We start from the raw sequence: 15,432 nt of genomic DNA, 5'->3' as shown, positions 1-15,432 counted from the left end.
AAAAGATGTGTTCAGGGATGCCTGAGTGGCTTAGTGGTTGAGCATCTGCCTTTATTTATTTATTTATTTATTTTTTTTGAGCATCTGCCTTTAGCTCAGGGCATGGTCCTGGGGTCCTGGGATCGAGTCCCACATCAGGCTTCCTGCATGGAGCCTGCTTCTCCTTCTGTCTATGTCCCTGCCTCTGTCTCTGTGTGTGTCTCCCATGAATAAATAAATGAAATCTTAAAAAAAAAAAAAGAAAAGAAAAGATGTGTTCAAAGATCTTAGTTTTAGCAGATTAACCAGGTCATCACACCCAACATGTTCAGCCTCCTTCCATTAATACTGGAGTCACAATTTAATATATCCTTGACTAGTTCAAATGTCAACACATAAGATACACTGTCCTTGACTACCCAAGCTAAGATAAAACAGCCTCTCTGTAACTGTCTAATGTATTACATCATTTTAATTTCATCTTAGCCCTTATCCTTATCTATAACTAGCTGAAATGATCTAGTTTGTTCACATTAGACACACACACACTCACATCTGTTTTCAAAGTATTTGATAAGTACTAAACTGGTACTTAAAGGGACTGTTGTAGCATTAAATGAATACAAAGGACAAAAATGCTAAAAAATAATGAGCCAAATATCCAAATAGAAGTTAAGAAAAGTAATTATAAAAATCCAAAGAAAGCAGTAATTGCATAATAAAAATGACTATTAGGAGATGGAATTCACACAGAAAATATTATAAATTAGACTATAGTGACTTCTTAAGTATTTACAAGAAATTAGATTCTCTTAGGAAGTAAAAGAGAATAATGAGAATGCTCTAGGACAGTAGATGTGAACCTAAGGAAGGAACATCCTTGTAAGAGGGTCCCTTTACCAGGTACAATTCAGATTTTGTTGGAGAGGGTGTAGTTGCAACCATCTTTGAATGGCAGAGAAGTTTGACAGGTTGTCCCTGGCCAGAACTGGCCCGCTGGCTATGGACCTATGTTTGCAGTCAGGGTGCCATGGGGTTGGGTCTTCCTATTGGGTATCAGTGAAACTCAACAGGAAACTGGAGGAAAGGATGCTTTTGAATTGTTGGAAATCCAACAACAATTGGACCCACTGAGTCAGTCGGGAGAGTGCTGCTGGACTCACTGGGAAGCTAATTGGAGCACCTATGGAACTTGTAATGAAGCCATCCACAAGGTGAATATGAGACCCCCCCGGGTGTCATACATATCAACCAAGCAACCCATGGAAGCCAGAAGAAAGAAAATCACAGAGAATCTTCAGGATTCCCTTCCATCTGAAGTGTCCCTTCTGTATCTTCTGCTCACAGAGCTTAACACTGAGCCAGCTGGAAGAAGAGAGATGGTCCAGTATCACAAGCAGGGCAACAGAGAGTGGAGTAGGACCTAAGAGGCAATAGATGGATAACTGCTGTGAATAAGAACAAATATCAACAGAATGGAGGAAAAAAAGATACAATAGACAGGATAAACAGAGCTAATAGTTGCTTATCTAAAAATGGTAGTAACATAAATTCTTAATAAGATTAAGACAAACAAGAAAAGGAAAACATAAACATAAATTAAAGCATTTACAAAAAGAGAAGTGAAAAACATAAAAGAATTTCATGGAAAATTTTACGCCAAGGCACGTGAAAGCATAGATAGATAAAACCTTCAATGCCTAGACTAATAAAATGTAAAACGGACTCATAAAAAAGGAGTTAAAGAAATTGAAGCAATAGTTAAGAGATTCTAATAAATAAAATAATATATACAGATGATAGATACACACATTCTACCAAAATTTCAAGGAACGTTCAATTCTATTGTTAGATCAAGTCTTCTATGCAACTGATAAGGAGGGTGCATATTATCAAAGTCATCTATGGAAGTCATTTTAACCTCAGGAAACAAACTGGTAAAACTTACATAAATTTGTCCAATTTTGTTGAAGGAAAACTTCAACTCTACCTCAGTCATAGTAATAAATACAAACTCCATGATCCTTAAAAGTATTAATAACCAGAGTCCAGGAGTAATTTCAAAAAACAAATATTTTTAAAAGTTTTAAATGAACATAATATTACAGCCCTGGTGGCTCAGCGGGTTAGCACTGCCTTCAGCCCAGGGTGTGATCCTGGAGACCCGGGGTTGAGTCCCACATCGGGCTCCCTGCATGGAGCCTGCTTCTCCCCCTGCCTATGTCTCTGCCTCTCTCTCTCTCTCTGTCTCTCATGAATAAATAAATAAAATCTTTAAAAATAAATAAATAAATGAACATAATATGATTAAATTCAGATTATAAAAGAAATGAAAGAGTGCTATAATAGAAATTTACAAATGCCATTCACCACACTAACAGCTTTGGAGAAAAAAAAATATGATCACTTCACAGATGCAGAGAAATTAATTGTTAAAATTCAGTGCACCTCATGATGATAATGTAAACCTTTAGCAAATGTGATAAATACTATCTACTAAAAAGTCATCATTCCTTGAGAATCTATGGAGATAATTCATTTTAAAACAAAGAATATGACACAGGTAACATCACAGGTGCTACTCCACATTGTATTCAAGTCCAAGCCAAAGGAACATGACAACAGAAATAAATCAAAAACAAAGGATCACAGAGGGAGAAATAAAACTATCATTCTAAAAGAAAAATTCAAAATATATAGCTAATTATTTGAATAATTATAATTTGTTAATGTGACTATTTATAGCAGTATTTTATAAACATTAGATGCATTTTTACATTGTAGCAATACAAATGAGAAAATTTGAAAATGCAGTATTTAAAAACTGCAGACAGTATTAGATCAATAAATATAAAAATAAATATAACTAATAAAGATTGTTAAATATTAAAGATGTCTGGAAAGTCTTAAAAATGAGAAACGTATTTCATATTCTTGGGAAAGATTTAACATTGTACATAGATCAGTTCTTTTCAGATTGAGCAAAAGATTCAATGCACTTTTTAAAAATTTGAGTATAGTTAATATATCACTATTACAATATTATTGACTATATTTTATGCTATGCTTCTTATTCTTGTGACTTATTTTTTCCATAAATAGAAGCCTATATCTCCCACTCATCTTCACCCAACTGAAAGCAATTTTATCAAGATGCAGCAGGATTTTTTTAATGAAACATGGGCAAATTGGTTTTTACACTTATGCAGAAAAGTAGTTTCCAGAAAAAAACAAAAAGCTTCTGAAAAAAATTTTGAGGAGTTTTAAATGAAGTTATGATAAATAAAATTATGGTACTGAAACCAAGAGAGACAACTTAACAAATTGGATGGAATAGAAAGCACAAAACTAGGATATGATTATATGGGATTGTTTGACAGACACAAATCAGCAGGCAAGGTAAAGATTATTCACCAAAATCATGTTAGATAATTTGTCTCTCCTATGTCTGTTCCCTACTACAATTTCCTGTTATAGCCCATATATACATATTAATTCCAGATGGATTAAGAACTTAAATTTGAAAAAAAAAATCAAACTTTCAAAATTTAGAAAAAAAATATTGAAGCCATGAAAATAGTTTTATGACATTGTGACAGGCAAAGATTCCCTACATGAGATTAAAAAAATGCTGACCTTACTAAAATGTGTGAATAAATTTTGCTACATTAAAATTAAGAACTCTATTTAAGCAAAGACATTAGAAGCAAAGATTGTAAAAATAGAAAATGTAAATATGTTTTGTAAATTAGAGATGAAAGTTTTAATGGAGTTGACAAAGTTTTAGTACAAAAGAATGAAAGAACTCTTACAGATCATTAAGACAAAAATTAAATTAAAATGGGAAAATTCAGAAAGACACTTTACAATGGAAGAGGTACATATGGCCACCTGCTTTTAAAAAGACGGTTAGCTCCTTTGGCAATCAAGAAAACAGAAGGAAGAAACAGATTCATAACCTAGAGAACAAACTGGTGGCTACTGGAGCAGAGGAGGGAGGGGGATGAGTTAAACAGGTGATGGGAACTAAGGAGGGCACATGCGATGAGCACTGGGTGATGTTCAGAAGCGTTGAATCACTGTGTCTTACACCTGAAATTAATATAATACTGCCTGTTAACTAACTGGAATTACAATAAGAAAATTTTAAAAATCGCATATACATAATTAAAACTCTGAACAGTGCCTATTGCACTGGAGGAGGATGGAATAAAGAAGAGTGTAGAGGGATGCAAGTCATTGATAATACCTAATGGGTCACTATATGGTTATTGTACTGATCACACTTAATAAATGTTCAAAGTATATATATATATATATATATGTATATATATACATATATATGTATGTAATTATATAACTGTAAGTTAGAAATTAATAGAGTGTTTTGAAGTATACAAATGTCACATTTAAAAGAACATTTAAGAGATATGTTTGTTAGATTACTCCTTTCTGCTCCTGGACTCCTCCAAGTAGTCGTTGAAGTCTCCCCTCCCACCATGGTCACATCTAAGTCGGAGTCTCCAAAAGAGCCTGAACAGCTGCAGAAGTTCTTCATTGGAGGTTTGAGCTTTGAAACAGCTGATGGAAGTCTGAGGAGCCATTCTGAGCAATGGGGACCGCTTACGGACTGTGCTAATGAAAGATCCAAACACCAAGTGCTCTGGAGGCTTTGGGTTCATCAGGTAGGCCACCCTGGAGGAGGTGGATGCAACCACGGATGTAAGGCCACAAAAGGTGGATGGGAGAGTTGTGGAATCAGAGAGGCCTGTCTCAAGAGAAGATTCTCAAAGCCCTGGTGCCTGCTTAACTGTAAAAGATTTTTGTTGGTGGCATTAAAGAAGACACTGAAGAACATCATCTAAGAGATTATCTTGAACAGTATGGGAAAATTGAAGAGATTGAGATCATGACTGACCGAGGCAGTGGCAAAAAGAGAGGTTTTGCTTTTATGACCTTTGACGACCACGACTCTGTAGACAAGACTGTCATTCAAAAATACCATCCTGTGACTGGCCTCAACTGTGAAGGAAGGAAAACCCTATCTAAGCTAGAGATGGCTAGTGCTTCGTCCAGCCAAAGAGGCCGAAGTGGTTCTGGAAATTTTGGTGGTGGTCGTGGAGGTGGTTTCAGTGGAGATGACAACTTTGGTCGTGGGGAGAACTTCAGTGGTCAAGGTGGCTTCAGTAGCAGTGGAAGCGGTGGTGGGTACGGTGGCAATGGGGATGGCTAGAAGGGATTTAGTGATGATGGAAGCCAGTTGGGGGGTGGAGGAAGCTATAACAATTTTGGCAATTACAACAATCAATCCTCAAATTTTGGACCCATGAAAGGAGGAAATTTTGGAGGCAGGAGCTCTGGCCCCTATGGTGGTGGAGGCCAATACTTTGCCAAACCACAAAACCAAGGTGGCTACGGTTCCAGCAGCAGCAGCAGCTATGGCAGGGGCGGAAAGTTTTAATTACTGCCAGGAAACAAAGCTTAGCAGGGGAGGAGAGCCAGAAAGGTGACAGGGAAGCTACAGGTTACAACAGATTTGTGAACTCAGCCAAGCACAGTGGTGGCGGGGCCTCGCTGCTACAAAGAAGACATGTTTTAGACAATACTCATGTGTATGCACAAAAAACTCGACGACTGTATTTGTGACTAATTGTATAATGGGTATTTTAGTTTCTGTTCTGTGGAAAGTGTAAAGCAGCCCAACAAAGGGTTTTAATGTAGATATTTTTTTTTTTTGCACCCATGCTGTTGATTGCTAAATGTAATAGTCTGATCATGACGCTGAATAAATGTGCCTTTAAAAAATAAATAAATAAATAAATAAATAAATAAATAAATAAAATAACATTTAAAATTCTTGCTCAAATTACAAAATAAAAAAGTGTTCCCAGTCTTATAATTAAATAAGACTAAATTTTCTATCTGAATAATCTATCCAAAAAATATCCAGTATTTTCCAACACAACATCGGATGCCATCACTCTTGTCTTGCCCTCCTCAGTCTTTTTGTTTTCGTCCATTAAACTAAATAGAAGTTCAAAAAAAAAAAATAAACTAAATAGAAGAATATAAAATGTTTTGTACTGTTTAACAAAAATGTAATCTTGTTTCATAGATAATATGCCATAATAATCACTGACCCCCCCCCCACCCAGCTGGGTGGTGGGGGTGTTATATAGCTAATTATAATGGTTATTGGTTTTCTGGTATAAATAGTCCTATAATACTTGATTGTGAGCTTTCCAGGTAAGTCCACTGAATGCAGAATTGGTAGGAGATGCCACAATCCACTCTAGCTTTGGCAATAACCTATCATGGGAGGTTGTCCAGGTCAAACATACAGAACTTCTTAATTCCCTTTTAAAAGCATAAAGTATTTCATAGCATAGATGTAATAAAATGTGTCTATATGGATGTACATTGCAGATACTTGTTTGCTTTTTTTTGCAATTAGAATGTTATTTTACTAATAGCACCTTAATATGAAAATAGTATGTTTTTCTAGAAGCAATGCTGTTTAGATTCTCATATAGCAACTTATACGAATAACCTTTCTCTATCCTCCCTCAGAGATTGTTATCCTTGAGCCAAATATTATTCTCCTGCCCTGCTTCTACCCTTTATATATCCTATACACCTGTGCCTCTGGGAGGGCTTCTGTGCTCCTACGACTCTCCTTATTACAGGACGTTACTTCCAAGGAGATTTTCTCTCAGTTTTCCCACCTTGCCCTCAGATTTTAGCAGGCTTCAGTGGTTGTCCGTCAGTCTGGGGTGAGGTAGGTCCTGGCAATTTGTCTCCAGGCCCAGCCACAGGCCACCCTACCCCCTACCCGGTGCTCACTGAAACACCCTGCATCTCCCTCTGCTCTCCTCTCTCCCCCAGGCTGCTGCCTCCAGCTCAAGGTGAGCCCCGGAATGCCCAGAGGGTCTCTGTTTTCCTACCCTCTGAAGCTTTGGTGGAAATGTGTTATTTTCTTGCCTCTCTCTACACTCTTTCCCTTTCCCCTGCTGCTCTCTGCCTGGGGTAAAAGGAGTCCCAAGGGCTCTTCTCTCCTAGGAGCACTTCATCAGTTTAAGATATGTAGCTCGCTGATAGGCTTAAAAGTATAATTTTTGTAGTTGATATGAGTGCAGTCATTCTTATGTCAGAATAAGAATTTTTGTCACTTTCTATACCCAGTGTATGAGCAGCTGACGCCCTAGTCCATGACCCCAACTGCACAATCTGACAAATTAATTTCATTACCTAGTTTTCTCTCATGATTTCCATTTCCCTCTACTATTATTTTAAAGTATTCTACTATAAAGAACAACTAGCCGCTCAAACTAGCCTATGGCAAAGTAGAATCAGCATAATGCAATAGAAAACATAAAGAAAAATTGTTATAGGTTACAATATTCATTTGTAACAACATTTCCAAACTAGAACAGTTATATAGTCGTATACTCCACCTCCAATATTTAAACTCAACAAGTTTAAATATTGCCAGAAACAATCCTTTCCTTCCTGGCCTAATTTGTTTTCTGGATACATATTGGCAGGGTTCGGCATTGAAATGATATGCAGATGTGAATCTTTCTTGCATCAGACTGTAAACCAATCAAGAGAATGGTCATTGTTTTGTTCACCACTTTGTTTTGAGAATTAGCATTGATGACTGGATGTGATTATAAGGTAGTGAGCAAATGTTGACGCACATGTGTAACACTATGTCTAGAAAATTTTCTGGCTCATTTCACATATCCTTTAAAAATACTTGTTTTTCTATATCCCTATGCACCCATCTACCAATGCAAACACATGTACATGTATACATATATTTAAAGGATATTTTAAATAAACTGGAAAATTTACTATTCAGAGGAAGCGTATGAGAAGGCCTTTACTGTGTGAAGATTCCCTTTGTAAAGTGAAAATACATTCCATAAATAAACACATATTGTGTTCAAGCTTTTGCACATAAATATTTTTAAACATGTTTATGCATATAATAGCATCTTAAAATCATTTAAAAACTGTTTTCTTTTTATTTTGTCTTATTTTGCAGCAAGCGTACTCTATTCCACCACAAATACCAGGACTTTAGAAAGTAACAAAGTTGTTGCTGTAGCTACTAATTCAAAGCGTCAGGCTTCTTTTAGCTCTTTGCATCCCTAACGTCTCTCTCTTTCTCTGTCTCTATCTCTCTATGCACATATATATTCCTTCCAAAGGCAGAATGCTTTCAAATGTATTAAAAGTCAGATTACAGTGAGAGAAGGAAAATGCCCTTCTCTGAAAGAGAGATAATATCTTCTAGGACAAATAGGAGATTGAATTGATAGAAAAGAATAAATTAAGACAGTAATTTCAAAAGAGGTTTTTTTTTCTTTTTTTTTTTAATTCAGCTGACCATTGCTATAAAATGTCTCACAAAATGTTCTTCAAAAGAAGCCAGTTTATCCTAATTTGCAATTGTATTACTACATGTGAAAGCTGTTGGAGACTTTGAATTACAAGAGAGGTCTGGATCAGATTTCAGCTGTCCTGTGAGTTTATTTCTAACATAGGGAACATCTTTACATATTCCCCTTCTTAAATATCAGGACAGAATAGAAGATTTCTAAATGACTCCATGGGTGAAAGAGGAATTACCAAAAACTGCCCATCAACTCTAGCCAATACACAATGTTCCTGAAACTCAGGACAATAATATTTGGAGGGTAAAACAACTTAATATAGTAAGTACCACGCCAATGTAAATTTGAAACTCTTGACTGGAGCATTCAAATCTGAATTACTTATGTAAATGTTCAACACGTATGTGCCATTTAATTTTTTATTTGTAAATTTGATGTCATTGATACAAGACCCACTTTGTTTCAGTCATATATGGATTCAACATCAGAGCTTACTCCAAATCGGAATTTTCTGATCTTTAAACCATTTTCAGAAGGTCTCAAAGTCTTTCTAACTGTGGCTGTAACAAGTGTTGTGCAAACTATTGCTGTGATTTCGTGTCACCTCAGAAAGGCCTCCTATTAGCTCTCAATTCTGAGTGACACTAATACACTATTTGAGATTAAGAGTTATAGGCATGCCACTCACAAAAGGGAGAAGAGTTTTAAGCAGAAGTTCCAAAACTCATGGACAAACTTTTCTACTTTCTACTTACATGTCTTCTTTCCTAAACTAAGAGAAATTAATTTGTATTACAAACAAAACTGTACACCTACCTATTATTTTAAGCACAAAGAAAGAATGATTTTATTTTAGAAAGAAGTAAAACATATCTATGGGCATAAGCTATCACAGAAACACTCAAATTTGGACAAAATATTTCATCCAAATTTTCTTTAAAAAGTACCATTGTCTTCCATTAATTCTATGACTAAACTGGTGTATTTTAAATGCCATCATGTAATTATAAGTAATTTAGGATACTTTAGAGATTATAGTGCGTGTTCCACATCTAGCTTTTCAAACCACCTTATGAAACGGTACTGCTGCTTTGCCCCTCTGAGTCCCTCAGCTCACTCCATCTCTCAGATATATTTGCCGTCTGTCTCATTGTTTTTGGATTTTTCTTCATTTTCCTTTATGAGCGAAACTCCATATGATGCTGCTTATAAGACCATTATGCCAATTCCCAGTAACTTGATATTACACTAAATATATAGTATTTATTCTCATCTAATTTTCAAACTTGTTTTTAGAACAATTTGTTCAAATAATAGAAGATGAAGAATATTAACTCAATATACCTGGCTATTCCGTAGGTATGACGCTCTTTTATTGCCTCCAGGTTTCTGTACAACAAACTGTTCTAATAATAGTAGAGTATGGAAGGGAACAGATCCATGCTATATTATTCCAATGATAAAACTTTCTTATATTTAATAGTATAGTGTTTTACAGAATAGATAAACGCTATATTATTTCGGGGCACAAATACTCCAAAATCAACGATATCTTTTAATAATTGGCCACAGATCATATAGTATATCCTATTGAATTAAGATGTATTTTACTACAAATTAATATATTTTCAAGGCTGGAGAGTACTATACATATGCTGCAGCCTATAGTTGTGCAACAGAGACCCCAGAGAGTTATTACACGCAAGTAGAATAAACTGAGATGTATATAAAGGTTTTAAAATTAATTTTAAAATATGCATTAATAATATTTAATGATTTTGAAGCAAATGCTTTGGTTGATATAGGTAATACTTGTAATAGTTGGTACCTTTATAACCTTTCTTTAATAGGAAAACCCTTTGGAAACATTGTAGGATGGCATCAAACTTATTATAAAGTTTTGGGACTTAGATTTATTTACAATTAGTGAATATAAACCTTAATTTTAAGTAAATCGGGAGATTAAAGCTGTATTGTCAAGTGATTGCAAGTAGTGAATTATAAATGTAACACAAAATAATTGTTTATTTTCACAGAATGAGCTTTGAACATTAAAAAAAGTCAATTTAACATAATTACAAGTGCATTTTATTGACATCTATCATCTACTTTTCTACCAATTGGATTCTTTAATATCAGATAATTATATAACAAAACCAGTAAATAAGTGGAAATATCATATAAATGGTTGATGGATATCTAAAAGCTAATTTAAAAAAAAACACGTAAAAGGAATAAGTATGAATTTGGAGTCAGAATTATGATTCTTGGAAAATATTTGTGGAAAGAATAAAAATAACATATAAATTTTCTCACATGGTGTTTAGCACAATGTGCACAAATAAATGATAAACATTTTAATCTAATAGTGATAATAATAAAAAATACCATATTCAGAAACTTTTTTAAACTCAGTCTCTGAAGGGTAAAATAATTGCGAACCACCTAGTATCCTAAGTTACATACATAAATCTAAGTCTCAGAATAAAAATTGCTTTAACTCTTGAGAGACCAAGAAATCTAAAAGCATGAGCCAATATGATTATTTGTTAATGACACAATTACAACTGGAGAAAGAGTAGATGTACTATCCATTTAAACAAAAATGATATTTAAAAAATAATAATGAAAATAGCTATGCAAGTATGACTCTAGTTGGGCCTTTGTCTCTATTATAAAGAAGCATTATTTTCTAATGTTTCTTGAAACCTGACTTATTCTTATAGCACAGATTCTTGAACCTAATGTCAGTTCAGACCTTACTTAATCATCATTTGATCATTGGCCTTGAAACATGAGTTTTTGGCTAGTTTCCAATATAAATTTAAATTAGCTAATATATGAAAGCAAGCATTTGGTCTGTTTTTCTGCCCCCTATGATGTGTATATAAGTGTGTGCATGTGTGAATACGTATATGGTATATAATACATAGTATGTATAACATATTATATATAGTGAATATATATGCAAATTACAATATGGCGTATATTATATATATATTTCTGGGATAAAGTTAAGTAGATAAATTATACATTATATATATTTATAAAGTTAAATATATATAATAAAATTTTATAAAATTTTTACTTTATATAAATGCATATATAAAGTTAAATATATCTATTTAAATTTATCCCAACAAAAAATGGTAGGGATCAAATAAAGAGAAGAGTCTGCCAAATATACAAATATACAGCAGTCAGAAGTTACATCTGCATGAATGGTTATTTCTGGCTGCAAATATGGCTATGCTCTCTCAACTTCCTTATATCCTCTGCCATCTTCTGAGATAGTTTTGTTTGGACAGCTCCAATCCAATTATCCTTATAACCTACAGAAAAAAAAAATTCCTATTTTTACAACCTCTGTCCTTGTTTCAACTTTACTCTTATTGCACTCTTTTTTCTTCTCCTCTATCATGACCTGAGACATGGAAACCAGCCACTTTTCCTGGATTCTCTGAAAGCGTTCCCATGAGACACTTGAGTGTGTGATATGCTTCACTCACTATCTGGGTTTTTTTATGAGCCAAACCCAAAATGATCCATACTATTATAAGAATAGTATCTATCTCTGTTCTCGAAATTCTTTCACTTACTATGCACTGCTTCTGATCACAAGCTTCAATGTTGCTTTGTGTCCTTACTTGCTTAAGACTTTGCTCACTCTTCCTAACTTCAGGCTCCCTGGAGATTCAGGTTTTTTTTTTTTTTTTTAAGTTTATCATTTGTATTATTATGCAGAATAAATTAATTGCATATCTACTTCACTTTCTGGATTCTTTCTATCCTTATATTATTAAATCCTGATTTAATTTGCATAGCTTTGCAAAACAACCATACACGCATAAAATAAGACCATAACTCAGACCTCCACTCTAAAAAAGGGAAATTGGCAGTGATTGACAATGTCTTTAGAATGTTAGTGATCCTTTCTTTTTCTCTAGTGTCAGTAGAAGAAGAACCTTGGAAATTTTGTTGTCTACTTAAATATCTATGCCATCCTCTGCAAAACAATACTGGCTACAGTCCAATCTGACTTTATTTTTCACACACACACACATACACACACACACACACACACTCACATCCCTGCAAACAGAGGAAATGTGGTATTTGGGTATTTGATTGGATGACACATGAATGGTGTGGAAGATAAAATGATTCAATGTATTCCAGTGAAAAGAAAGCTCACAATCCATGGACTATTTATAATCACATCATTTATTTGTCTTTTCTGAATTTCAGGTTCCTCATAGTACTTGCCTATAACACGTACTTAGAACTCCTGGAACATACAAGCAGTCACCACAATGTAGCTATCCTATCACAGAATTTTAGAATTAAAAGGGACCTTAAACCTTCCCAGATATAAACCCATCGTTTATCATGTAAATGATATATATATGTCATATATATACATATATATGTAGAACAAGAGAGATGTATTCTCATATATATATATATGCACACATATAGAACAAGAGAAATGTATTCATTTGATCAAAAAACATTTATGAAAGGAAAGAAGGGAAAGAGTATTCCAGGCATTAAAAACAGAACGCAGAAAAACCCAGGGTGAGGACAGAGCACCTTGCACTCAGAAAACACATGTAACTGAGATGACTCTGCTCTGAGGTGACCCATTGTAAATGTCACCCCAAGGCAAATGCACAACTAGAATGAACACAACCTGACAGCCACTCATGTTTTCTGAATTAACTTAACCTCTTCATTTGTTAATTTTCTTCTCTGAAACTAAAAAAAAAAAAAAATGTCTCAGGTGAGGGAGGGAGTAGAGTGTTTGTGGGTAAGGGATGGCTGCAGTCTAATAGGGAGCCATTTCATGGAAAGGCAGCCTTCGGTGGAATTCTGAATAGTTGCGGGAATAAGTAAGAAAGGAATACTCAGATATAGCCAGAGACAAGATATTTAGCTTTCCTAGAGTCTTACCTATGTTTCATACTGAGAGTTTGACTTTGAATCAAAATGGTATAATAGTAGTAAATTGACTGTTACTCTCTTCACCAAAATCGCAGTTGATTGAAAACCATTCTTTAATTTTTCTACGTGTTTTTTTCTTCTGAAATCACTGAGAATTTTTTATGCACCTGTCGTGTACCTGACACTTGAAGGCACATACAATTTAACAGTAAACATTCAAGAAACACCTTAAAATCGATACAAAGAACTAAAGAACAATACAAGGTAACATGTAGTCAGGTGGTAGATGGATTGGTACAACTTCAAGATCTATAAGCAGGGATCCCTGGGTGGCGCAGCGGTTTGGCGCCTGCCTTTGGCCCAGGGCGCGATCCTGGAGACCCGGGATCGAATCCCACGTCCGGCTCCCTGCATGGAGCCTGCTTCTCCCTCTGCCTGTGTCTCTGCCTCTCTCTCTCTGACTATCATAAATAAATAAATAAAATCTTAAAAAAAAAAAAAAAAAGATCTATAAGCATTCAGAAAAGGGAGATCATGGTGACTGATGATTTCAAGAACTACTCATAGAGAGAAAGAAATAAGGCCCCATAAATAAATGCAGGTTTTAGATCGATATAAGGGAGGGGCAGGACTTTTCAGGAAGAGAGATACTACAAAGGCAATACAGAGGAAGAAACATGAGTATAACATGTTATTTGCACAGGAGTTGTTTTTAAATTTGTTTTCTTTGTTCAATTTCTTTCTCTGATCTTTACTTCTTAATAAAATTAATATTTTTCTTGATAATTTATTCTTTCCCTTTCTCTCTTTTTGAGTTAAGGACAGATTATTATTTAAACTATATATATATATATATATATATATATATATAAACTATATATAAAATATCTCATTGATTTTTTAGGAAGTGTTAGTCTATTATAAGTAAACAAATGTGCAAATTATTTAAAACTAAAGAGTTACAGTTAATCCTACACATCACAAAAATCTATCTGAAAATATATAGAAGGAAGATTGTGTGATAATTAAAGATGCTGAAATAATTAGATTCCTTATTCATTTTAAGGATGGTCTTTTGTTAATATAGATGATAAAGGTATCTCGATACAAATGTAATGAAGAGAGAAGGTGGGGCATGTACAGATCTGAAGAAAAAGAAAATTAACCAGTGTTGAATCTGTTGATTTGGCATTTTCCCTACTTTTACAATTAAATTTATTTAGAAAATGAAGGGGATGTGGGTGGCTCAGTTGGTTAAGCATTCAACTCTTGAGTTCAGCTTGGGTCATAATCATAGGATTATGGGATCTAGCCCCACAAGCATCTGGCTCCTCACTCTGTAAGGAGTCTGTTGGAGATTCTCTTACTCCCTCTCCCTACCCGCCCCCCATTTTCTCTCTCTAAAATAAATAGATAAATCTTAAAGAAATAGAACAGAAAAAAAAGAAAGAAAAGAAAAGAAAAGAGAAAAGAAAAGAATATGTGACAATAGCCAATAAAGAATAATGATCCCTAAAAGGAGAAGATGCGTTCTAAAATAGCCCCACTTTCTGTATGGAGATACTTTCCAATTATGGCAGGGGAGGAGGAAACCAAGCATGCTTTGAGAATATCAGTGGTTACAGAGACAAATACCAGACTTTGAAGATATCTAGCTTATGAAATATGTAGGGCATATTACTAAGAGAGAAGGATCTATGCCAATAAGAATTTTGCCTCTCTGGCTATTTGGGATCATTATGTTTTGCTCTCTTTTACTTAAGTGCAGTGCATGAGGTTAAATGTAATTCCTCCACCTAAAAATTAACAAATGAATTTTAATAATAAAACCTTAATTAAAAATGGAAGAAGTTATGCTCTTCATAAGTAATGTAAATTCTTTCTCTTATACTAATGGCTTTCTAAAATTAGATATTCAATTATTTGGCAGAAAACAGTACATATTATACCAGTTTGTCAAGCTTTTATACATTTTAATTTTATGGAATTGAGCAAAGTCTATTTTACTAAAATCAAAAAGATGTATGTCCATTTTCTCTTTAACTCTCCACTTTTATTCAACAATTTAAAAAAAAACAATTTTTACTTCATTGCTTGTTGTACTCTA

At 34.3% G+C, this 15,432-nt stretch overlaps 1 pseudogene; it reads left to right on the top strand.

The window, feature by feature from the left end:
* The first annotated feature begins 4,478 nt into the window (after window positions 1-4,478).
* LOC121480815 lies at window positions 4,479-5,440 on the top strand (annotated as a pseudogene).
* Window positions 5,441-15,432: the final 9,992 nt, after the last annotated feature.

Source organism: Vulpes lagopus, chromosome 22 (assembly GCF_018345385.1).
Source record: "Vulpes lagopus strain Blue_001 chromosome 22, ASM1834538v1, whole genome shotgun sequence".
NCBI lineage: Eukaryota > Metazoa > Chordata > Mammalia > Carnivora > Canidae > Vulpes > Vulpes lagopus.
This window is presented reverse-complemented; position numbering and strand designations above follow the sequence as displayed.